General features: G+C 43.3%; 1 non-coding gene and 1 pseudogene across 1 annotated transcript; both read right to left on the reverse strand.

Annotated features, from left to right (window-relative positions):
• Positions 1 to 11,234: 11,234 nt before the first annotated feature.
• On the reverse strand, positions 11,235 to 14,271 carry LOC141042254 (small ribosomal subunit protein uS4m-like; annotated as a pseudogene).
• Positions 14,272 to 14,848: 577 nt separating this feature from the next.
• TRNAM-CAU (transfer RNA methionine (anticodon CAU)) lies at positions 14,849 to 14,922 on the reverse strand. Its single transcript has one exon. It is a non-coding gene; the product is annotated as a tRNA-Met (tRNA).
• Positions 14,923 to 25,305: the final 10,383 nt, after the last annotated feature.

The raw sequence follows: 25,305 nt of genomic DNA on the forward strand, positions 1-25,305 counted from the left end.
ATCCAAATTGTGCTAGCTGACAAAGAAAAAACAGAATATAACAGAGAAATGGCTTCAATAACTATTCCTCCCAATCCTTAACCTTAACAATAAAAGTATAAACGATTATTTCCCAAGAACATCTTAGTTTATTACCTGCGGGAGTCCCACTGCCGTTAGCACATTTCTTAGTACTCCTTGAGCTAATCTCTTATTGTTTTCGTGCATTAAGCTTAGGAATACGTTTATTTGCTAATATGATGGCCTGGCATAGTTTAGTAAAGATTTTAAGTGGGTTTGCTTGGACTATGCTATTTATGAATAATATTTTCTATTTCATAGGAGATCTTGGTCCCTTATTTATAGTTCTAGCATTAACCGGTCTGGAATTAGGTGTAGCTATATCACATGCTCATGTTTCTACGATCTCAATTTGTATTTACTTGAATGATGCTACAAATCTCCATCAAAATGAGTCATTTCATAATTGAATAAAAGCGAGGAGCCGAGAAGACCAGGAAAAGATAAGGATACAGCTGAAGATTGTAGATTGTAGATTCCAGGGGGCTACAGCTGCGCTTTTGCAGCACTAAACATGGTTCCGGGTACTCAAGATATTGCGTTTTGTGTTTGGAGAGGTGTAGATTGTAGATTCCAGCCGAGAAGACCAGGAAAAGATAAGGATAAAGAATGTCATATATCTCAGGAGCTAGATCACTTCCCGATGAACAAGTCAGAATTGCCTCAACAAAAATGGATGGAATTGGACTGAAAAAAGCCATTCAGCTTCGTTATCGATTAGGTATCAGTGGGAACATCAAGATGAATGAGTTAACTAAGTATCAGATCGACCAAATTGAACAAATGATAGCTCAAGATCATGTTGTTCATTGGGAATTGAAGAGGGGAGAACGAGCAGACATCGAACGATTAATTTCTATTTCTCGTTATCGTGGAATTCGTCATCAAGATGGATCGCCCTTACGCGGTCAACGAACTCATACTAATGCAAGGACTGCTCGCAAGCAAATTCGGAAATGAAAGAAGGCTACCGAAAGAACAAGCAACGGATTTCGCGCTCATCCCTTGCTAAAGCGCATACGTTTTCTTGCTCCTTGGTACTTGTCTGATCAATCACACTGTTCATTAGTTCACTTGATTTTTCGTTCGATGTCTTGAACTGCTTACTAATCACGTATACGTATAGTAGGCCCCCTTCGCCACTCCACGTCTGGCCCGTCTTGGTCTCGCTCACTTCGCCCGCCTATCGTATCGGCTCGGCTTCATCCGTCAAGCGACAGCTTCTGCCTCTGACGGCTTCACTATTGCTCATGAGTGGTAGTAGGTGTCTCTATGTAGTAGTCGGCCTTTGTTAAGCTTCGCCAGAAGCGACTAGTCGCTTCCCGAATGCCTCTTTCTTGTACTAATTAATGTGTATGGTCTAGTCTTTCCAATGCCTCCTTCCTTGCCGCCAATGCACGCTAGATGGAGAGCAAGCAAGCTACCTTGCTTGCATTGCATTCGTTAAACAGTAGCTTCCGCGCCCTTCCTGCCTGCTTCAATTTCAGTCTGATTAGATATGTCGTTGAAACAAATCTGTTTTGTCTCTGTTTTCTTTTCGGATGATGAGGATGAGCCAGCTGATCCTAACATAATTTTGGAGGAGCGGGACGACGAAGCCTCAAAATCAGATAAAGATGTCTCCGACGCGACCGGACTTCTACTAGATTTTTATAGGGGTCAGGAGGGAAAAGATATGTTGTTTTCTATCAGTCCCAAGCGGATACTCCCTAGCTTCCATGGTCCACTTACCGAGGAAGATATGCAGGAGTACCCAGGGCCAGAGCAAGTTGGGTTGGGGTATAGAGCCGTAAGCGCGGTGGGGGTGACAGAGGATGTGCTCGTACGGTTCATAGTTGGGTATGATATTCTCGTGGATTGTTGGGAACGTCCTCTATATTCGAAATATGCCTTTCTAGGAGCATTACGATCTACAGCTCAAATGGTCCCTTATGAAGTCTCTATTGGTCTTATTCTTATTGTGCGCCTTGTGAGCACGTTTGGATCCGCGAAGGCAATCGCTCGGATCTTCCCCTAACCCAACCCGGGAACGGACCGGAGGGAACCGCAGCATGAGGAATGTCCGCGTCTCGTCGCAAGGCTCATTTTGAGTTTTGGGTCATAGGGCGGGCAGTGCAGTCCGGGGCACAAGGGTCCTGGTACTACCCAGGTGCGAAGAACCCCGGAGGCGACTGCAATGAGCAAAAATGTAACTCACCGGCCTAAACGACGAGCAAACACTCGAACGTGAGAGCAAGGGATCACCCAACGAATGGACGAGCTCCAAGGAGGGAGGAGAGAGGGAGGCAAGAACCATGCTTTCAGAGAAGTGGCAGTCCGAATCCACTCTGACAAAAGAAAATAACAGACTAAGCCGTGCCATAAGGGGGGCATTCTCCACACGGGACGGGGCCAAGGCCTTCATGTATGGGTGACAGATCGGCCATAGGAGTACTCCGGGATATACACCAGGGCTACTAATGTCGAGCATACGATGATGCCGCCCGTTTTCATTTCGTGAAAGTCCCCGGCAGAGGAAAGGGCTGTAGGTGATGGCGCGTTTTGCTTCTTAGGGCGATGAAATCGTTCCTATGGGATCGTGCGTGGCAGCTGGTATACATGATGATGAAAGGCCGGCCGCTTGAACCGGGACCTATTCTCATAATAGGCATCAAGCAAAGCTAAATAGGAAAGGGGGCGACTGATGACTGCCTTTTTCGTCAGAAATCCAAAAAGGTGGAATGTGGAGCTAATATGGCTGGCTACAAGTATAGCCAAAGAAAGATGAGACGAGACGGACTGTCAGAGGACGCAGCGGGACTACCAGGGGAAAGCCCGCCCCCGCTAGCTAACATAGATATCTATTCTCGGTGCGCATATTCGAGATTTAGAATCTCTTTCCAACCAGGCCAGGCCGAATTGGGCCACCACTTGGGATGGGAATGGCTCAGCCCACATGCATCATTTGATGAAAGCACTCCAGTCCAGTCGCCTCCGATCAGTGGCTTGTCAACCACCGGACCGTAGCTCCTCACCAAATGCCCCTGCGTTGGGGCAACACAGCACATGACTAGTTCACTCAAGGACCACACCCTCTTGAGAGCAGGATGCCGGCCGAGATGGAGCGCCAACCTAGACTTTCCTTGGGCTTGCCTTGCCCCAACATCTAAATAAAGGGCGGGCGCCGAAAAGGAAGCAGTGACGCCTTTTCGACGAAAGCTTAGCTTGGTAGGCGCAGCTTACTCACCCTACTCCCTTAGACAATGCAATGCTTTGAACACGAAAGTTTGCAGTTCAGCCCTCTTCTCCCATGCAGAGTCGCAAGCAGCGCCTCGGATAAAAGCACAGACGAGCCACATGCAGGGAAACTTGCACGTGTGGTTCTGGCCGGGGACCCCGGTATACTGTACTAATATGTGTAGGTCCCTGTAATTCGAGTGAGATTGTCATGGCGCAAAAGCATATATGGTTCGGTATTCCCTTGTTCCCCGTATTGGTTATGTTCCTTATTCCTCGTCTAGCAGAAACTAATCGAGCTCCGTCTGATCTCCCAGAAGCGGAAGCTGAATTAGTTGCAGGCTATAATGTAGAATATGCGCGGGATGCGATCCTTAATAGTTCACTGTTGGCGGAAGCCAATGTCTCGGGGACTCATTCTGACTTAAACAAGGGGTGGGTCTTTACCAACTTCCAAATCCAAGATTTAGGGAAAAAAAGAGGGGCAGGGCACTCTTCATTCTTCATTCGAAACTCATGAATGTCAGGTCGGAGGTTTTTGCCTTGTTATCAAAAAGGGGAGTTGGGTAAAGCAAACTACCTCCTTGGACGAGCACGGGGCTTAGTCAAGTAGAACCGGGTTGCGCTGCTTGATGCTCCGATCGAAAACAAATCAGTGGGGCCATGCCGGTACGACAGAATATGCGTTAGAAAGGTCAATCCCTCCCCCCTTTTTGATTTTTTTAATGAAAAACCGGGCTGAACTTCTAAAAAGCAGCCCACCTGCTTCCATAGAACAATATCGCGGCAACGTAGACCTAAGTGGATTTATTGGATCCTGGGGAACCATCACAAGTACGGCCGGCCTATAGAACGAGAATGCCGTGTCATCCAGCGGAGCTTAGAAGAAGGTGACTCGGAGCCTAAGGAAGGTGACTCGCGCAGACAGCTGACTCCTTTTCAATAGAAAGGAATAGCCAAACCTACCTAGCTGGCTGGTCAATCTCAGTGATCTTATCGGCCGGCAAAGCGGAGACGGACGACCACGGTCCCGACCTTACCAGCACCGTAGGTTTACTAATCAATGAAGCCCCTCAACCTACTATCCTTTCTTACAAACTCAACCAAGCCTAACCAAAGCCCATGCTCATGACATGTTCTTGATATTGATTGAGTTGGAGGGAGTCAGAGACTACCACGGAATCCTTCCATAGTCACCCCGGTGACCTTCGTCACCAAAGCGTCATGGCAGTTTCCAAGACCCCTCATATAATCTCCAATGGGGATCAGTCGGAGCACGTAGGAATGCCGACCACTACATAAGCCACGTCTGGCTGAGGTGAGCAGCAAGTGGGGGAGAGTATTTTCAAGTATAAGAACGTTGGGGTGGGACGCTAGTACTTAAACTAGGGTTGCTTCTTAGCGCTAATCTTGCGTTTTTCAGCAGTTAGTTGTAGCGCGCCTTCCCTCCTTCTCTCATTTCGGAAAGATTTGGCAGTATTTTCTTATGATGACCTGGTCGAGAGAGTACAAAACATCGGTGTAAAAGATTGAGTGGGATGGTTATAGTAAGGGGCGAACCAAGTGCTTGCGCGAAGAAGCGAATCAATCAGAATGGAGACAAGGAAAGGAATCGAGGCCCGGCCCGGTAGCGATGCCTCTCACGCGGATGGGAGTTACTTTTCTTTATCACCGTAAGCGTTACGAAATGGACCCGCATTCCCCTTTGCTTTTCTTTTGCAACTAAGCTTAAAAGAAACATAGTAGTCTTTCAAGCCATTAGAAAACTCATTAAGTGCTCTGTTGAGTGAATGCCTGTTGAGTAGATTAGGTCATACATTTCCAGCTAATTAGAATACAACCATGAAGGTGGGGTTCGAATGCCATACAACTATTTATTCTGGTAAGTAGGATTGGAATGTAGTCCCTTTTTATTGGATCTGCCGCTCCGTTAAGTTAAATTCAAAGTAGGTGTGGGTCTAGGTAGAGGAAGTCATAAATCAAGTATCAAGTATTGTTATAAATATCGTATATAGTAGTTGCCAAACTCACAAGCATCACACACTTCGATCTACTTTATTGAATAACTTAGCTAGATAGAACCGACTCAAGCTTTTAAATGAAAGAAGCAATAATGGCATAATTTCTGTCTCAAGACCTCTTGCAGCTACAGCCAATGCAGCACCTCCTTGATCAACACACCACACAGCCCATTACGCCTTGCTCCAGTCACAGTATAAAGAGAGACTAGAACCTACCGGGGAGCCCTCGGCAGAGTCCCTATCGTTGTTGCAACAATTACACACAGAGTTCTAGAATTTCACATTTGTGAGAAGAAAGGGTATGTGTGTTTGAAAGGAGTGGTGCAAGAACGTATTCTGAGCCTCAGTCAACACAACTTGTTTCGCCTTTTCCGAACAGCATTCTTATCAGGACCCTCCTTTATATAAACCACTCGTAGATATATACTTGCCTGTGGCCTCAGATGAATACATCGATAGATAAGAAGGGAAATGCATCATCTAGAAAGGCTTACTGAGGTTTAGGGACGTTTGTGTGATGGATCATACGCTTACTCACGATGACTTGGCTATTCAATAAAGGACGGAGTCAACGTGAGCCTTAGGGTCCAAAAATATTCCATTGGTGTCTGCTATTAGCGATTATTCAAAGTTGTAATGGTATAAATTATTGGTCAATTCCACTGATTCTTCTTTCCCGTTCCTTCACTGGCTATAGCGCCTTACCTCTTCTGTGACTTGTCCTGAGATGAGCAGTATCAAAAGTGCCGGGGTTTGGGTTTATGTCATGCTAGACTCACGTTTCTCGTTCTTACGCCGGGTCCGCGACCTTACAAGGATACACAAGCTGGTGAAGGTTTCGGAGAAGCAGCAAGCTGTTCGGATTCAAGTTAGCTTTGAGCAGGCCTCGGGCGAGGAAATGCTTTGGCTATGCCAGGAGATAGTCGGCTCAGGGGCTTTTGGGCGGAGCCAAAGTGGTCCACATACGTACCATATCCATCATCACAAGATCCCCTTTTTCTGTGTGCATAGAGATAAAGCGTGCTCTTATATTTAGATAAGAGAGAGATTTTTCTCAGCGCTTCCCCTTATCAGCTTGAACATCTTCTGCCCCTCGGTAGAGTGAGTCTACTTAGCGAACTGGCAGGACGCGGAGATCGATTGATCAATATGCATATCGAGCATCTATAGTTATTCTCTCTTCCCAAAAGATATCTCAAGTCGCTTCCAACGTTTTGATGAGTAAGGGAGGGTATTTTCAACAAGATAACTATGGACGACCATCTTCCAATTTCCAATCTATATCTTTCATTGGGTAAGTAAGGGGAATAAGCAAGAACGGTGGAAAGCTTAAGAAAGTGCTAGTTCCTTTGCTGCGAATGGGTGGAATTGGTATCCCCAAAAGGTTGTTCTCTTAAAACCTCTGGCAAGGGGGTGTGGAAGAGTTCAAGTCTATCCCTTTGGTTAAGCTACTGTTGTTATACATCTCTACCATTATGGGCCACCACTTACTTAAAGGAAGTCGAGTACACATCTCCTTCAACCTGAAGGGCGAGGACCTGCAACGACGTAACGTTTGAAAGAAAAGTAACCAGCATAGGAAAGTGATCAGAAAGCATACGACTCGAGGGAGGGTTGGCTAATCAAATTAGAATGAAGATTCCGCTCTATATGATAAACGTTGGTTGACTTTGATATGAAGTGTTGATTGTGTTTTCTATTCGTTTAGACCCCGATAGTGCTTCTCGTTGTGACTGAAGGAAGGTTCATTCTATGCAAGATATATGCTTGTTTACAATCATGAGACCCTCCTTTCAGGCCGGTAGACAGAGGCCTCAGTTCCAACGAAATGGGAAGCAAAAAGAGGTCGTGTCATACCATACAGATGAAATGAATGAAAGATATTCCTGCTATTTCTGTGCCTATTAGTACTTTGCTCTAACCACATCAAGAGGAGTAGTTTGTTTTTCTTTTGTAAAGCGAGCCCAAGGAAATATATAGGAGAACATAGCTTGTTTTGTAGTAAGTAAATTCAAGGGCTCAAATCGTCTATATCAATGCAAGTATAGCTGGATGGAGTGACTCGTGCTTTCGAACCATAAACTAATGCCGCCTCTCGGGAGCGCGTGTTACTATTCCATTCTCTAGAGCACAATCCAACGGAAAAAAAGTATGTTTCCAACCTACACCTTTAGTTGTTCCAGTTCGTGAGGAAGACGACTATGGAATTCAGATTTCCTTTCTCTCGAAGCAAGCCAGTCCTTAATTAATGATAGGGAAGGAAGGAATTTCTCTTAGGCTTGTGAGTCTTTTTATCATATGGATGGGTCGTACAACCCTTACATGGTCTCTTGGCATGAAATTGGGTACTTTTCGTCTATGGCGAGATGGAAGTTATCTGCAAAGAATGCCAACTTAGGACCGTCAAAGTGGAAATCGTATCAACCCACCGAAACCGATCTTTGGAATGGAATGCATAGTATTGTGCATTGGAATGGAAAAGTCGAATAATCAAGACATGGATCTAGTATCAACATGACCCAACTTATTCAATCACTTCCATTATCTTTCTATTGCTACAAATCGACAACAAAAAACTTCCCTCGGAATTCCTGTTCGATAGGAAAAAATAGCTCTTCAACCAGAAATAGCAAGCAACATGTTTTTCTTCTCTCTTCCGGGCACACACCCTATCGGGTGACGCCACTGACAAACACCCTAAAGGGGAACGCAACACTTCCTATAATAGAAAAAGCAATATCTGAAATCTTTAAGCAACTAAAAAAGACGTATACTAAAAGACATGTGTTGAAAAGGGATGGTCAATAACAAGATGAACCCAATGCCCAATCTTCCCAATAGTATTCCTTAAATCTTGAATTGACACACTTGTTCATGGCATCTATTCTCTATCTTCACTTTTCACCTTCTCATCCTTAACCTCAGTGATCTGTTCCTCCTAGACATCCTTCTGCGTACAAAAACAGAAGTAGAAGCATGGGCATAAATCAATAGAATAGTTTAGTTTCAGAAGTCTTTTTTGATTGGTATATCAATCATGGTTTATAGGGAAATAGTTAGAATAGGAAAGCTCTGTTAGTTACTAATGTTTGGGTTTTTGTTTACGGCAATAGTAGGTTTCTTGCTTGTCATATTTAGAATATAAGCATCAGTTACATTTGACGTCCAGCCTTTTTATAGAAGAGAAAGGAAGGTTAAGGGCAAGGGCGCATCATAATATATAAGAAAAACTTGATCTTTGAGGGGAAATTTTTCCAACTAGACCGATAAATGAGAAAAAGTACCAGTCGTACCAAGAACCAAAGGCGCCAGCTTTCATTGATATATATACCGTATCTTTTAGCTGAAAAATCTATGGATAAGAACCGGCTCTGGGAGGAGGGGTGGCGCGACAGAGCAATGAAAAGCTGGGATCTTTCCTTATCTTCGGTCATGACGCCTTTTCCTTTTGTATGAGAAAGCGCTACAAAACATCCTTCTCGCGGGTTATCTTCTACTCAAGCAAGCTCTCTCCTATTCTTCATCCACCAACTAGCAGGAACGAAGGAGCACAAGAGGGTCATCATCTTCTGAAACGATTGGCTTTCGATCTGCTTTCCAAGAGGTGGTTTCTGACATGACCAGAAAGAGTGGAATTCTTGTTAGGATTGGCATGTCAAGTTGCTTTCTCGGACCCTAACATAAACCACCTTATCCTCACTCAGATTGTTCTTTTGGACTGAGCAGAAGCACGACCTCTATCTGACGTTTTCTCTATCCCTTCTAATCTCTCAATGGCATTTCCATCTCTCGATTCAATCAATCAAGTAAGTCCGGATGACACTTGTCTTTATGTAGTGTTTCCCCGGCTATTCAGCCATTACTTGCATCTCAGGTTCTTTGTACCCTTTTTTAGTGCCATGCACACTGAGGTTTCTGGCATGACCGAATCTTTTGAGAATATCGCTTATTACGTTAATTTCTTCATCTTGATGTACTCAATCCATTCAAATTCCATAATTCCAATGCTATAATCCCTATATTAAGATGAAGTAAGAAAGCATCAGTCCTCTTATTTTCTGTCTTCTATGAAAGAATGTAGCTCGCTCTTTCAACCCGGGGCCCCCTCTGGGGAACTGTTTGAGTTTTAGCATCGACCCCATTTCCTTTTGATCGTATTACGCTTGACTCGCTGCAAAACATTTCGCTTTCTGCGCCACGCTCGTACGTGGTTTACACTCCTAGCCCTTCATCTGACTTTGCCATCGGGCAATTGTTTGTTTTCAACTGGATTGGATTCCGAACCAAGAAAGATAGGCAACTTTCACTTGAAAGAAAGGAGCTTCAGAACTCTTGTATTCCACCGAATAAGAATAAGAATAAGAATAAGAGCAAGAAGGGGCTATCTTTGTGAAGGGGCCGGCACCAGAAAGTAGATCATATGGCCTTTCTTTCGCCAAAATCAAGTAAAGCCCCGGCCCAAGAAATGCAGCAAAGCAAGTCGTCTTTGGTTTGGAGCTAAATTCCCGGATGTATAGGCTTGATCGAGTGCCTTACCTGAAATCGACGATATAAAGTGGGCTCTTTAGCTTGCTCCGACAGAGGTCTCCTTCTCCCTTAGCAGCGAGACCAGTCCCTACCTCTTTTCAATCAATCTTTCATACCGTATGCCTTTTCTACGCCTAAAACAAGTTCATGTCTCTCCTCTCTGAAGTCGGACCTTATTGAAAAGTAGTACGCTTTCTTTCGTGGTGTTCAGGATCCCATGCTTTGTAGTTCACTCATGGCTTTCTCTAACGACGCTAATGCCGAAAATTAAAGACCTTAAACGGAAAGACACAGGAGGTGGCGAAAAACGAAAATAGAGAAAGAGCTTACAAACTTCTCTGAACCCGGTAGCTAGCGGAGCCCTTATTCATGGGTTAGGGACTAGCATTGAACAAAGTTGGTGACAGTCGAAGAAAAAGTGAAAGGGCAAGTAAATAATCTAAACATGCGGGTAAGCAGCAAAAAAAGAATAAAAGTAACGCGCCCTACCTGTTAGTAAAGTAAGGCCTTCCAGAGCCTATCTAACACAGACATACACGCGGATGAGGACACAGAAATAAATGGACGTCGATCCGGTACTGAAATTGCATAGCAAAAAATGCAATATGTTCATACTTGATGAAACGCACATCATCCAATTCATGATTTAAGAACAAGAGAATGAGATATTGACTTTTTTTACATCTGTAACTACATTCTCACATTTATTTTTTGATCTCATGACTTTTTATGCGATCGGAAAACGAATGAAATCAGAAAGATAGGCGGACGACTTGACCATAAGGTCGGATGTTTCCATGAGCAGTAAGCAGCGGATCTCCCCTTTTTGGGGGAAAGCTGGTTAAACAAAACTAGGGATAGCTAGCAGGTATTTTCTAAAGGTTCAAAAAGAAGGTATTTCAAAAGGGCTTTGGCAAAGGAGGTTCACCTTGCCTGCTTTCCTTGTCCTCCGTTCATCGATATCCTATACTGGATACCTTTGCCTTTTCCGAGTGGAGGCAGTAGGCAATTCTCGTTCTTAGCTTTATGCGCCGAAACATGCCATTGCGTAGGCTCATAGGCGTAATTCGTATTTGTTATTGGCGTACATAATTTCCTTACTACGTCTATCGCTCGTAGGAATATCTCTAAATAGGAATCGTAGTCCTCGTATGTACATCTTTCGTATTGTGAGAAAGCACCTATGCCGCTAGAAATAGTAGCGCCTTAAAGAAGGCGTTCCAGGTTCTTTTTCCCCTGGTTTGTATTAGAGCTGACCACTGATAATAGGAAAAATGAAACATTTGGTGTGTTTTAATTCATTCTCAATCTTGTTTCCCCCTGCGCTCCGAGGGAAATAAAGGGGAAATCACTGATTCATTTGGAGCTGTTTTCTAACTGACTCATTGACATGAGAGATTGGATGCGATGCGCCATTCACTCGTACTACAGCGGACAAAGGTCACCGGCAAACGACCGTTCCACAATGGAACCTGGCACTACTGTTTGCCCTAAGGGCCGACCCACCTTTTCAGAGAAACAGACACATGAAATCACTATATTACGCATTTTCGAGATAAGAAAGTGGAGAATGCACTCTTCCCTTTTTTTACATTTTAAACTCATGTTCATGGTCTGTTTTATTCCCAATTGTTGCCCGTGTGAAAAGAAAGAAGAGAAATTGGGCCATGTTTCCCGAGAGAGACTGCCTTCTCTCTATGATTCACCTCCGAATAATGAGTAGGTAGTTTGATCCTTTTGATTCTTATCTTCCTAGTAAACGGGGATCCGGAGCAATAGGTCGAATTACTATATAAAGAAGACTTTTCTACAAAAGGACTTATTGTTCGAGTAGGAAGATTTCGGTTTTTCTCCTTCCCTCTTTTCAATAAGAAGAAGTATTTGAAATGAAACAAATTCCTCTTCATTCTATTGTGCTCAGCAAAGGAACTGCCTAAGCATACTTTTGCGGATCCAAACTTCTTTGTTCTTTCAAAGTCTTCTTCTTGCATATAAGAACGCAACTTTTGCAATTCCTTGGATTTGAGTAGTAAGCGGCATCCCCTCTGAGTTGTGAGTAAGCGGAACCATTCTTTTTTTTTGTTCTTCTCCAGATTCTGGCCGGTAGGAATTTGCCTCTTCTTTTTCCAACTGATATGGCCGATAGGAATTTGCCTATGATTTTTCCAACTGATATGTTGATATAGAAAGATCTCCTTATTTCAAAACCGCAGGTTCTCGCGTCATTTTCTTTAAAAGATATTAGATCGCCGTGGGAAACTTTCAAATGAGTAATGGTTACCAGTCCATTATTCAAACAAACCCTTCGATGACTTATCGGTTGCCTTGCTTGAGGAAGAGTGTCACTAAAATGGAGACGAACCGGAATCACGTCCGATCTTGTTTCTTGATTGAGTAAAAAAGGAATATATGAAGTTAGTTCTCTTCCTCTGTGCATCTCCCTTATGGGTAAATCCCCATAATAAAGAGACAACTTTTGTGTAGTTTGTGATTTGATGTTACTGTTTAGATTTTCTCTCCGAGAAAGATTTCTTTTAATGGATCTCCTCTTGTTCCTCAATCTTCGGAGAATACGGCGTTGGATTAGAGAAAGTTCTCTGTTCCGAACATTTCCTGGAAGTAGACGACACGTTTTAAATCTTAATGCTGGCATGGCATATTTCGTTGAATCAGTCTTTTTCGCCACATCGCGTATAAAGGGAACCGAACCCAACTCTTCCACGAACCCCCCACGAATGGCCCTCCCTTAATTCAATGAAATATGAGAATTCCTTTTTTCGTTTTTTTCTTTTCAGTTCTCATAAGTCCTTGATATACTAGCAGAAACTCAATACTTGACCGACTGCGTCATAGTGCTCAGGTAAAGTGGCAGTGGTTGAAAGCGAGCGGAAACGTTAGTGTTTTCTGTGCGTTACGATAGTAGTGGTGAAAGAAAATCCAATTCAAATATCTCAACGTAAAAGGAAAATCGTTTCACTTTGAAAGGAAAGCTAGCTATATGAGATCGAAATCACTCTATCTACGATATTCATTGCACCATGATTGAAGGACAATGAGGGGCAGGTTATATTCCCTTTCTTCTGATCGATTGAGGAATCGCTGATAATGACACCACGTCTGTAGCATCTACTGCTATTGCAAGGCCCCACTCGATCTATCTCCCATTCACTTAACAATTCCTCCGGCTCTCGCTGACTATTATTTGTCATTCCCAAATCCATTCTTGTCTAAGCTGCTCATGGTACTACTTTTTTTTATTTTGCGTTATTTTATTAGGCGGAAGATCAGGAAAATTAGGTAGTATCTAATATGTCCACGAACTAAGTATAATCTCCGAAATCCACCTTAATCCATTTTATATAGAATCTGTCTCCTTCCGTAATCCATTCCTCCATCCCACACTCTTCTTATAGTTATGAGTGAATCTGAATCCTCAAAAATAAAAATACCGAAGACAAAGAGAAGACATCAGGGAGCGGAGACAGAAGAGAGCGGTTGTTGGAACAGCAAGCCCTACTTCCTTCACTGGGACACTGACACCAAACAAAAACAAAACTAGACTGCCCGAACAACAAGTCCTGCCCCTTCCTCCCAGATCTACACATTGAACAAACAAAGACACTCCCCCTCATCCGATAAAAAACGAGTATTATTTCTCAGCTGGCAACAAAGAAACGCCTAGCAGAAGAAAGTAGTTATTCTTGCATCTCTGCTACTAGGAAAGTAAGTCATTGACAAAGGACCCAACCCTTCTGAATTCGCTGAGCGAGACCTAAGATCGAAATGAACAGCAGTCGAAACCCTGAGCCCATCGTGTCTGCCAGCTATGCAATGGCTCTACTAGAGATTCCGTAGGGAGAGCAGTCGCTAACCTTTCCTTCGGTCAATCACGAGAAATTTGCGAATCGAATCCGTTGTCATTAGAGTGATCAACTATATACGCTAATTATTCAAACAGATGCTCTCCGGTGGAAATGAACCACGAGAGACTAAGCCCTGCCGATAGCAGTAGAAGCGTTAGCCACAGAGTGACTTTTTAATTGACACCCACTAGTGGTCAGTTTCTACTTCCAAGTTGACTGGACCAGGTACCACATTTACCATAGGATATGCTTATCTGACGAGGTCCCTCGAGTCATCTCTGCCACTTGGAATTGCTTATGAGCTGTTCTTAAATGCTCTTCAAAGTACTCAAGCTTCAAACTCCTTGCTAACCGATAAAAGGAATCAAGCTTAAAGGACTATATGACTAGCTCTTCCACATCCTCGCCACCATTCATAAGGCTTTCAAGGAATATTGAGATATCTACAGAAAAGAGAAACAAACATTCTCAGTTGGTCCACTATTAGCGAGGCCTAAAGTCTTCACTTCATCAGTCTAGGAATAACACTAAAGTAGCACCCCTCACTACATTCTTGTTCACTGAACATAGATCTATAAAGAACAGTGCACCGGTACACGATATGATCTGTCGTCATGACCCATGAACTGAGCTTCTCACTAATCGAAATGGTCCTCTCAGCATGTTTCAAGGGAAGCAAGAGATCATTTTCTCAGGATATTAGTCACCCAATCTTCCCAATAGTATTCCTTAACTCATGAATTGATACACTTGTTCATTCTCTTTCTATTTCCACTGGTTTCTTTTGTTCACTTGCAATGCGGCATTTGAATCCATTTTACTCCACTTCTCTCTCTTTTCTTCCTGATGAGGGTGATGTACTCCGGGTACCTGATCATCATGACTGGAATTCAAGAGGATTCCTTGAGTACTCGTTACTTCGAGGTCAAATGGTGCGATGGTATTCATCCAAAATAGGAAACTGGTAGCGACTTGCATTTGATGGACTCTTCCTTCCTGTAGGAATAGGGGAGAGTGGTAACGTGAGCCACCTTTCCTTTATACAGCAGTAATAGTACATGCAAGTTCCTAGGGTCTATATAGCTAGTCAAGGATCATAAAACAATTAGCAAATCATCAGTGGACTCCAAATAGCTATTTCATTGAATCGTACACGTGATTAGGCGGGGACAGGATTCGAACCTGCAGTCTTCAGGTCATGAGCCTGATGAGTTGACCAATTCCTCTACCCCGCTTTAGTCTAAACCTTTCATTAACATACAGAAAATAGAGTTCGATGCCAGGCGGATACTTGACATGTTCCCCTCGGGATACCTTCTTCTTACATAAGCATCTGTCTCTGAGGTTGACATAACAAATCTAGCTAATGATACAAGAACCGTTGGCCAGATGAAAGGAAGCAGGCAAGTCGATTGATCAAGGAGAAAACCTTGATCTTTCCTTTACCCCTAGATTTCGGATTATCCGGAAGGAGCACGAGGAGATTTGGCACATCAACACGCATTCCTACTACTTGTTAAAACAAACTGCTATCATGGCGAAGCTCTACTAAGCTATATCAATAGGCTCCGCTCCTTTCCTGGACTGGACTGAAACTAATAGGCTGCTTCCTCGTCTGTACTTCAACTAGGAGGTTGTTGATATCACTCTAGATTCTCGAAAGGATATTGGATTGATTTCAAATCAAGGAAACTATTGAAATCGGGTAGCGAACCTATTGTTCCTTATTCTTTTGTCCTCCTCATCTCTAGTTGAACAATGCACACACCCCGCTTTAGCTGCACATAATAAGGTGATCCGTGAGGCGGCTAGCTATTAGTTAGTGCGATGCGAAGTTCAGTAGCAGACCAGAAACAAATATCGACTTCTACTCTCCAAAGCAGACCAGAAACTAGTATCGACTTATCCTCGGGGGGAAGAAGTCTTCATTGGGCCCATTGTCAAATAGCTCTGAGGAAAAGGCTGCACTGAACTAGAAACCACTAGGTTCGCCTTGCCCGGGAGGACTTGATCTTCTTGATTCAGCAGATCAACGCAACCCACTATCTGAAAGAAAAGAAGGAACGCAACCTTTCTCTTCTCTAGAACTGGACGGGGAGAGTAGTATCCTGCACTAACCAATTAGAAGCAAGAGCTATGGGCATACTTAACTAGAACTCCCTCTTACTTAACTTCACTAACCAGCCCTAACTTAATGGAACTTACCTTAGTACACTATTTCTATTATACAGAGCAAGAGAAAGAAAACGATCTTCTTATCTTATCAATCCTAAGCAGGAAAGTCCTGTTAGTGAGTGGTAAAACAATAGATCCGAATAAACTAGTCCTCGTAGATTCAAGTAGTGGATCGGTACAATGGTTGTCTTCTCCTTTTGTCCGTAACAGGTCCAAAACTCAAGACTTTGCGCACCCACCATTCACTAAATTAAGGAAGAGAAGTGGGTTGTGAAGCCCTACTTCGAAGGGGCTATTATGCCCTGACTTTTTGTCACTCATACACGAAGTCAGTAGTGAAACGGGTTCCCCTACCGTAATCTTTCACTAGCCCCAATGGATACGCACATTCGATAGAATCATAGTTTCCCCTACTTTCAATTGTTAATCGACAATGAAGCTCTTTCCCCTTTCTTCGACCTCCTTCCTGATATCCCTTAACTAATACTTGCCCACCTCCTCTCATTGAGCACTGTCTTCAGCAAAAGCAGGTTTCTAGTTTGCTTTGTTTGCGGACAAGAAGGGAGAAGTGAACTACTGACTAAACCAGAACTCATACTAGCCCATTCCTTCCCAGAACTGCACCGACTACAAGATGTATGAACCTATCGTTCCACTCGTAGGGCGGAGATTGTATTTCTCTTTCCAGCGTTCAAAGCTCCAAATGCTAGAATCAATGGATGCATGCCCACCTCCAAATACAGATGCAAAGCCTCCAGACGGTGCTGATTCGGGAAGTAGTTGTGGTCACGTTTTCTTCTGGTGGATGGTATCGATCAGCGTTTGAAGGAAGCCCTGTTTTCCTATCAGCATTAGTCAGCTTTCGAGTCCTTCAAGAGAGTGCCGCAGGGAAAGGAAGAGTATTTCATCATGGCCATTTATTAGGACTACTTGGATAAGTTAGGACAGTTTCTCTAAGGCCAGCTGTTGAGTTAGTCGGTTTATAGGTTGTCGTAAAATATGGGTGTAGGAAGCCTGGACTCTGATTACCGATTATGAAAGCGAGGACTCTTTTTCTCTCCCCCCATTAACAGAAAACTATCTTAACCTCCTTCAGCAAGTTCGTTATCTACAAGTAAGTTAGAGAATTCATGTTGTCACGCTAGTTATCTTATACAAGACTTTTCTAAGCGGCATCGTCCTGATTCAAGCTATTGATCAACCTTCACTTTCACTTCCCGAAGGGCGTTCGAAGCACCCAATCAAGGGTACTTCTCTCTAGCTTACAGAAACAATCACTTAGGCTGACGATGAGAAGTTTCGCCCCATGGCGAGTAAGATGTTTTCCAATCCATGGGAATGAAAGACATAGATAGCGAGCGGGCTACCCACTCTAAACCCACGCCAATCCTTACCATTGGCAACTCTAATTACAAGCCTAATTTGGAACAGAATACCGGTATTTTCTTTTGATTCAAGCACACGAGTCCGATCTCCGGTTAGTCAGATCCATGCATCGAAGATGGGAGCTAGCCAGGAACAAGATATGGTATTCTCTTTACTGCGCGCGATAGCTTAGTAAACTCTTTCCTGATCTGTTCTATTGGGCTCACTTCTGCTTATTCGCGTAGAGAGGCATATTTCATTCGATTTGGCTTTAGTTAGTACTTTTTTAGGGCAAGAGTAGGATTCAGGGAAGGAAGTGCTTGCCTTTCACCTGCTAATTGATTCTTATCTAAAACGATTATGCTTGGTCCTATGTAAATAAATGTCACATGCTATGTTTTTCTATGGCCTAGAAACGGCTTTATCCACCTATTGTAGGGAATGCCTCAACGCATGTGCCTACCCACTCTTTTGTGTAATATGCTGGAACTCTCTCTCACCTCGAAATGTCATTTATAGGTAGTTAGAATGTGCTTGCTGATATCGAAACACTCCTGGGGACGCCTGACCAACTTGAGATGCTCTTGTAGAAAGAACTCTATTTTGATCTAATCACCGGAACAGCAGCTTTAGGGCAGTATCCCACAGCTAGCTAATAAATATGCCTTTGCAGTCGTTATGAGCGATATCTTGGTGTACCATTAAAGGGAGTCAGTGGGCACCGTAAGTAGTAATCGAGAACTTGATGAACATACCAACCAGTATGTGAATCCGTAAGTGGAGGTTTTTTAGGCTATATCTAGCTTTCCCTGCCTGGTGAGCCTATTCTTTCCATGATTTCGGTTCAAAAGGACTATCTGAATGCCATATACCAATCTCAATCCTCCAGCTAATAACCTATCACACACAGTGTGATATCTCCCTTTTCTCCATCTGCAGAAACTCCCTTCCCTATGTGACTTCAGCTTTCACCGGATGCGGAATTCTCGTTTTGTCCTTGGCTTATTCTTTCTCATGTCTCTATATAGGTATTCTTGTCTCTCTGCTCTGTTGAGCCTTGTTGCCATTTCTTATCTCCGGCTATGTGCCCAGCCCACCCGATCCTATTGACCAGTGCTGTCTGACCGAAAGGGAAAGATTGGGGAGAATACCTTGAGCTTGCCTTTTCCTTGGATACTGAATGGATTTCCCACGGCATTAAGGATTTCCTGTTTCCCCGAGTCAATGTTCCAGTTCCGGTTCAATGAAGACTATGCTTACTTTCCTTTCTCTTACCGGTCTGTGTTCTATCATGGACCTGTATTCCGTTCCTCGAATCGAGACTTTCTTTTGGTATGATTTTGATATGAGTTCTCTATCAAAACTCTATGCCATCAATCACTATCCCCGGGGATAGAATCCAGCTCCTGGCGTACCTGATAACTACGCTCATATACGTGAATTCATGGAAGATGCTCAGGGGAAGGAATCCTTATAGGAAACCCCTCTAGGGGAAGGGACAACTGGTTAGTTTGTGTTAACATATCAAGGGATACCAATCATTGCCAGGTATGGTGGGAAAAAAAGCAACCTATTGTATTTTCCTTACTCAAGTGGGCTTTAACTAGACCTGTTTACTTATCTTGATCTTTGTGCTCTCGGCATAGGTAGGATGTATCTCTGGATTATCCATGGTATGCTTCCATTGTTGCACCTTAGCCCGGTATAGTAGAAGGCGATCCATGCTATTCATGAGTTGATAAGCTCCATTCCATCGATAGGGATCAACCCAGCTGCATAGCTTTAAGATCCTAAGCTACACCACAGCTAAATCAACCAACGTCAGGGATTCTAGCTCAAGATCAGGAAAGAGCTTCATTCCCTCCCGCCTGCTGGCTAGAGTTATACCATCCACTCTTGCTGCTGACTGTGAAGTAGCGTAAAACCCTCTATCGCGTCTGTTTGTTTGCCGTTGTACGAAAGTCTATTGATTCAAGAATTTGCAAATCCCTTGGGTTCTTTGCCGAGGTTAGCCTAGCATTGGAAGCCCTGGTGGATAGCCTTGCTTTGAAGATGAGGATTATGATGTAATCACTACAAACAATATGGTAGCAACCACTTTCCATTTCACCAGAAAATTACAATACTGCTTTAACATTCTTTAAAGAGAATTTGGAGAACCAACCCTTTCCCCAGATACGAATAAAGGAGACTGCTTTCTGTATAATTGTGCTTATGCAGCTAGAAACCCATTTTCTGTTTCTGTCATTTTCCCAAATGCTCGCAGCATGTAGTAACAACAACCAACTTGGTTGGTATTATATGCAGAGATTACCTCATCAGCTAGATGCCTCAGCTAGTTCTTATCAGCTAATAAGCTACTTCGAAAAGACCAGATACTGGAGAACATGGTGGAGGAAGCAGCAAGTGATTTCTTCAAGACGGCGCTCTTCATTGTTGCAGCTGGATCCAATGACATATTTTTGAGTATCTTTCGCCTTCAGTACCGTTCTTTGGATGAGAGAAGCCTTATCCTTCAGACTTTCTGGACGTGTCGGTGTTGGTTTCCAATCTGTCATTTTATCAGAAGGTTCCGCCAATTTATCACTACTGTAGTTTAGTGTCGCTTGCTCTTGTTTGCTGCAGACCTCTATTTTCTTTCCATCGATTAAGAAGCTAAATGAACAGGGTGCTCGAAAGTTTGTTGTGTCCGACGTCGGGCAACTCGGTTGTATACCGTACGTTCGTGCTCTGGAGATACGTACGATATCGTGACAGAGATCATTCTGCACTACCGTCAATACGGTACGCTTTTCTTCCTCGCTGCTTCCCGCAAATGATGTGCTTCAGACTTCTGAACACGAAATGGCAATACTTAGAATCCAATTCTTGCTTTGTATTAACACCTCCTGACGTTACCTGAGCTGACTGTGCATCTGAAGAACCCCAGTGGTAAACGAAACTTTTGTTCATTGACTACATTGCCTGGTTTTGATAATGCGCAGGACCCGTGTAGCGGCGGCTGCTTCCCTCCGTTCCTCTGCTTTGGCGCAGCCAAACTCCTGACTCTTCCTCGTCAATTTCATTGCCTTAATGGCAGCAGTCTTATCCCTTTCTTCGATAAATGGAGCCGTGTGACAGCGCAGGTAGTCGCATAGTTTCATTCCCTGGATGGCTAATGCTTCACACTGGTCAGATACCATAAGTTATGGTAGTGCTCGCTCGGCAAATTCTATCGGTTCAGCAGCGTCCTTAGTAGGAGCGGAAGGGATGTAGCGAGGAGCCGAAACCTACCGTTACGGAACCGTGGAAAAAGCCGAAACCTAGGGTATTCCCTGATCTGAACTTCAATAACAACCATTGCCTTACGTACCATTTGCTGGGAAAGGAAGGTGCCGTTTGCCGCAAGTAGATCTAGCTGATTGACTCGTTCACAGTCGAAAACTAATGCATCGAACCCTTTGCCGATCAAAAGATTAGGAACCGTCCTCCTTTTACCGGATACCCTTGCCGAAGAAGGGCTGTAAATATCTCTTACGTATGTTTCCTAGGATCTACTACATGAAAATGAAAAAGTATTGGCTTGAGTTCTTTCGCGATAGGCCCTTGCAAGAAAATGCTTTGAAGATGAGGATTCGGTGGGGATGACATTATCGCCATACGCTATTGGATTTCTCCCGGGCTTTGCCTTTGCCGAACTGTTCCGTTGACATCCTTTGCCGTAGAACTTATCTTCTTGGAAAACAGAGGATATTACCTTTGATTTTGTTAGAGGAGGTAGGAAGCCGAGCATTGGGAACTAGCCGTTATAGGGTTTCGGAAAAAAGGGTTGATAACTCCCTTTGCTTTGTCAATTAAGAAAAATAGAATGTGCTTACCTTCGTGATATTCCCTTTTCTTTGATCCTTTCGGTTTTGAACTGCGCTTTGCCCGTACTAGGTCTTGGAACTTAGCTTCAACCTCTCTGTAGGAATGAAGGTTCTTGCCATGCAATTTATCGTATGATAATGGATCGAGTTTCGAAACACGGTTGTTGTAGGGAGTTATTTCTTTCTTAAAGGAAGGCTCTCTGCTCCATTGGGTGACGATTCAATGGTTCTATTCATCCTATTCCTAGGTCGATCCGTTAACTTGGGTTTTGTTTACCAGTTGGTTAGGTCAACTTGTGGCATAGCTGTATTGGACGCGATACGGTGAACGAGTCCCTTTTTGCTTTCCGATACTTTCTTGAAGGAATAGCATCTGAGTACAATAGTGTAGAATTCCCCGCACTAAACATTTCTAAAAGAGGTGAAAGAGCTATAAAGAACTAAGGAAGAAGCCATTTGTAGCACTAAGAGGAAGATGTCTCACAACCAGCCTACGGATAATACATGCCGATATAGGAATGAAGCATGCATAAACTCGTAAGTCAATAGTGAATTTGGTTGCATCGAAGGCGGATAAATTCCATAATGAGGGCCGCCCGCAGATGATAGCAATTCGTCTTCACTAAGAGCTAACGACTAGAAATCTAGCAAATAGGACGCTTTGTCAATTGAATTAGTAATTTATCCTGGTCTAGAGGGTGTTCTTCCTCCCCACTCTAGAGGCTAAACCAGTTAGAAAAGCGTCCCCCGGGAGTTTCGCAGTAGTAGATGACGTTCCTGGTACTAGTAGTCCATAGAACTAAGATTTGCATGCATGGTGGGTAACAACATTGTATCTATCTTTTGCAGTCTGTAAATACGTATCCCAAAGTTGTAGATTCTGCTTCTTAAGGGCTGGGTGTCAAAGTCCTCAGTAGGTGGTTTGGTCCTTCAAATGCCAATTTGTGGTAGTAGTCCCCAAAGGCGGAGCTTTATTAGTTGTAGGTGGACGGACCTCAAGTCCTTTCCTTTCTCTAATGCTAATACCGCGGCCTGTCATGATTGCTGTCAAAGATGAAGGCCATACTGTAGTCATAAGATTGCGTGTCGTGTCGTTATTCTGTATCGTGTACAGATTCTCATATGTGTTGTCATTCCAGTACAGCTAATCCGTGAACAGCTAACCATCGTACTGTCAAAATGGGATAGGTTCGATCTATGGTCATGGAAGGCCTCCTAAAAAGATCTACTAAATTCATCGAGTTGTTCCAAAGAATCAAAGCGCCCAGTTATTAAGAAAATCCCTTGTCGGCTTTCCGTGAAATATTCGTTTGGCCGAGGACTTCCATAGTTGTTCCTATTTCAACTAGGTAGGCCTTCGGTATTCATGCTTCCTTCTATCAAGAGCATTGTGGCAGTACGAAATCCTTCCTCAGCCTTGTTTATAATTTTCACCGGGCATATCCGATTTTTGGACACTTGCTCCATCCCTTTTCTTGCTGCATTAGCTTAACCGTTCGCTTCTTCCCATTGCTTCAACGCTTGTTTCAAGCAATAGTCAAGAGTTACTAAAGTAGTTTGTCCTATTCAAAGCTATAATCAGTGACTAATATGCACACAACAATAAAGACTGTTGTTTTTTCTAGTGAGAAATCGAGTACTGTTTTTACACAGCTATAGCGTCTGAGAATTTTACAGAAAAGCAAGGTTCAAAGCCCACGGAGCGGTAGGTCGACATTCCTTCTTCTTTCCAAGCTTCTGGTGGTATCTATACCTTTCGAGACCAAGCCCTGCTACAATTCATTTCTGGAAAAGACTGCTAGATTTCTTTTTCATAGTTCGCTTCAGGGTTGTAGATAATGCTCTATCAAAGAGCGCCAGCGTACGTGCTCGAAAGCGTTAGTCAACTAGCTACTTGTCCTTGCTTTTCTCTAGTGTGCCCCTTCATTCAATCTCTAACTCAATGTCTACCCACATACCTTTCCTTTCTGAATCAGGAATAGCCGACTCAGGGTAAATGCTTTTCCCAGCTCAAAGGCGATGACTAGTAGATCCGGGGGTACCTAGAAAGCGAACAAATGTTCCCATGGTCATGATTATTGACTAAACAACCCTTTCTCTGATTCCCCTTGCCAACTTTGAACGAACTCATGCTTGAATGAGAACAAGCGATTTGCGACTTTGGTCCATGAATTATAAGATCATGAACAACCGATTATGCGACATCTCTCTTAGCTTATAGAAAGAGCGGAAATACTACAACCGATATTGCGACATCTAATCCAAACAGCGTATCAGCGACAACCCTATTCTTTCTTTCCTTCCTTGCTTATTTATTCTATTATTCAGCTTGCTGTTGCAAATAAGTAAAGTAGTTTGAATTTCTCTCATATGCATTTGCATTTCATTTAATGTTGAATATCCAAGAAAAATGAAGGCTGGCAACGTGCCTACCCTTCTGCTACCAATCAAAGCATGGAACTAAATCTCCTATTTTTCCAAGTGAAGGCCGGGCTGACGAATAACCAACCCGCAATGAATAAGGAAGGTATAGTAATGCTATGAATAACCCAGTATCGAATACTGGTAATAATATAAGCAGAAGAGCGTTCTCCCGTGCTTCCAGACATGCTGAGCTCTACCAATTTTTGTACATTCAAAAAGGGGAATTGATTCCTTCTCTAGATAGGGCGGGAAAACTAGACTGTATAAGAGTTGATATATAAACGCACATATAGTAAGTATTTTGATCTTCCCGCGAGACTGTTCTTTTCGCAGGAGAAAGAGAACACTTCTTTTCACAGGATTTCTGTAAGAATCAATAGGGGCCGCGTATTGGTTACCAGCTATCGGAACACAGTATACGCCTTTGTCTCGCTTTCCTTCGAAAGTTCTTTATTATCCCTTAGCTACTAACCCCTTTCACTCTGCTTTTGGTAACGAACTTACGAACAGTCTTTGCTTGAGCAACTTCTTTTGTGGACAGCCTTTCTTAAAGTGGTCTCTCTCTTCTTTTCACAGGCAGAGGTACCAACCTATCTTTCTAAGGAAGACGGAGGGTAGGGCTAGTCACCCGCCGCTCTCTTACTCGTTACTCGCTTTTTGGTTGTCCATCTTTTGTACTCTTAGGTAGGTCGTCTTGAACTTGGGTTGGGGAGAACAATCTTTAGGAGGACTTACTTTCCGAACGAACAGTCATGTTGGATCTGCTACTAAGAAAGGAAGAGAAAGACTGATTGCGACAGCTCAACCGGATGAGACATCTCTTATTTACAGAACTGTGGCTAACAAAAACACTATTGACTATCTTCTGCTGGTACCGGCCTACTCTTCATTGATACAGGCTTCTGCACTTTTTCATGAAGACAAGCAAGAGCTATCATCTGTCTTGGAGTTCCACCATGAAGAAAGAGGATCTAATAGCTAAGAAATATTTGCAGCAGCTAATGAGCTGACAGAGCAAATAGGAAGGTACACAGAGATTAAAGACATTCATGTTATTACAAAAGTATGTTTCCAATACTGGGAGAATGATTATGCTGGTATGAAGAACCTCATGTCTTTGGTTGCCAGTATTAGCAGGATAGCCACGCGTATTCAGCAGCCAGTTATATTGTCCAATAAATACTGGATTACAAGCCAAGACTATTTTTTCAAGGATCCTGTCAGAGTAACATTGTGGTATAAGCCAATTACCCTGGAGTATTTGCCTTTCTTTACCTATTTTATTATAGATTTATTGATTTCACATGCCATGATATTTCTTCCTTTCTTATCGATTACGGCTAGAAAGAGAGGTTGGTGTGGTCCATACATCACTATCATAGATCCACTATGTACTGGTAACGTTAGCCTATTCGTAAATCCTCAGTACTGTACGTACTCGAGAGAAGTTGCTCCCTTCCATGACAAAGACTAGTTAAGTTTCACTATCTCCTTTCTCAACTCACTATATCCCAGCTGCACAAGAGTAGTCAATAAAATCATAAAAGTAAGAAGGAAGCAAAGCAAAGGATCGGATGTGGCGGGATACGAAGTGCACCGCTAAGCCAATACGAATGTATACATACGAACCCACGCCAATACTAGTAGTAGGGGTATTGAACTCAATTAAAGGTTAGGGCTCGGTTTTCGGTTGACTTTTCGAATCCTATCCTCTGTTTCTGGTTAAACCAATTAAATAGGAGTATCCACCCAACTTTCATATGTTGTAGTTCCTATACGCTAACGGGTTCATCTTTGCCCTGCTTC

This window comes from Aegilops tauschii, chromosome 3 (assembly GCF_002575655.3).
Source record: "Aegilops tauschii subsp. strangulata cultivar AL8/78 chromosome 3, Aet v6.0, whole genome shotgun sequence".
NCBI classification, from domain to species: Eukaryota; Viridiplantae; Streptophyta; class Magnoliopsida; order Poales; family Poaceae; genus Aegilops; species Aegilops tauschii.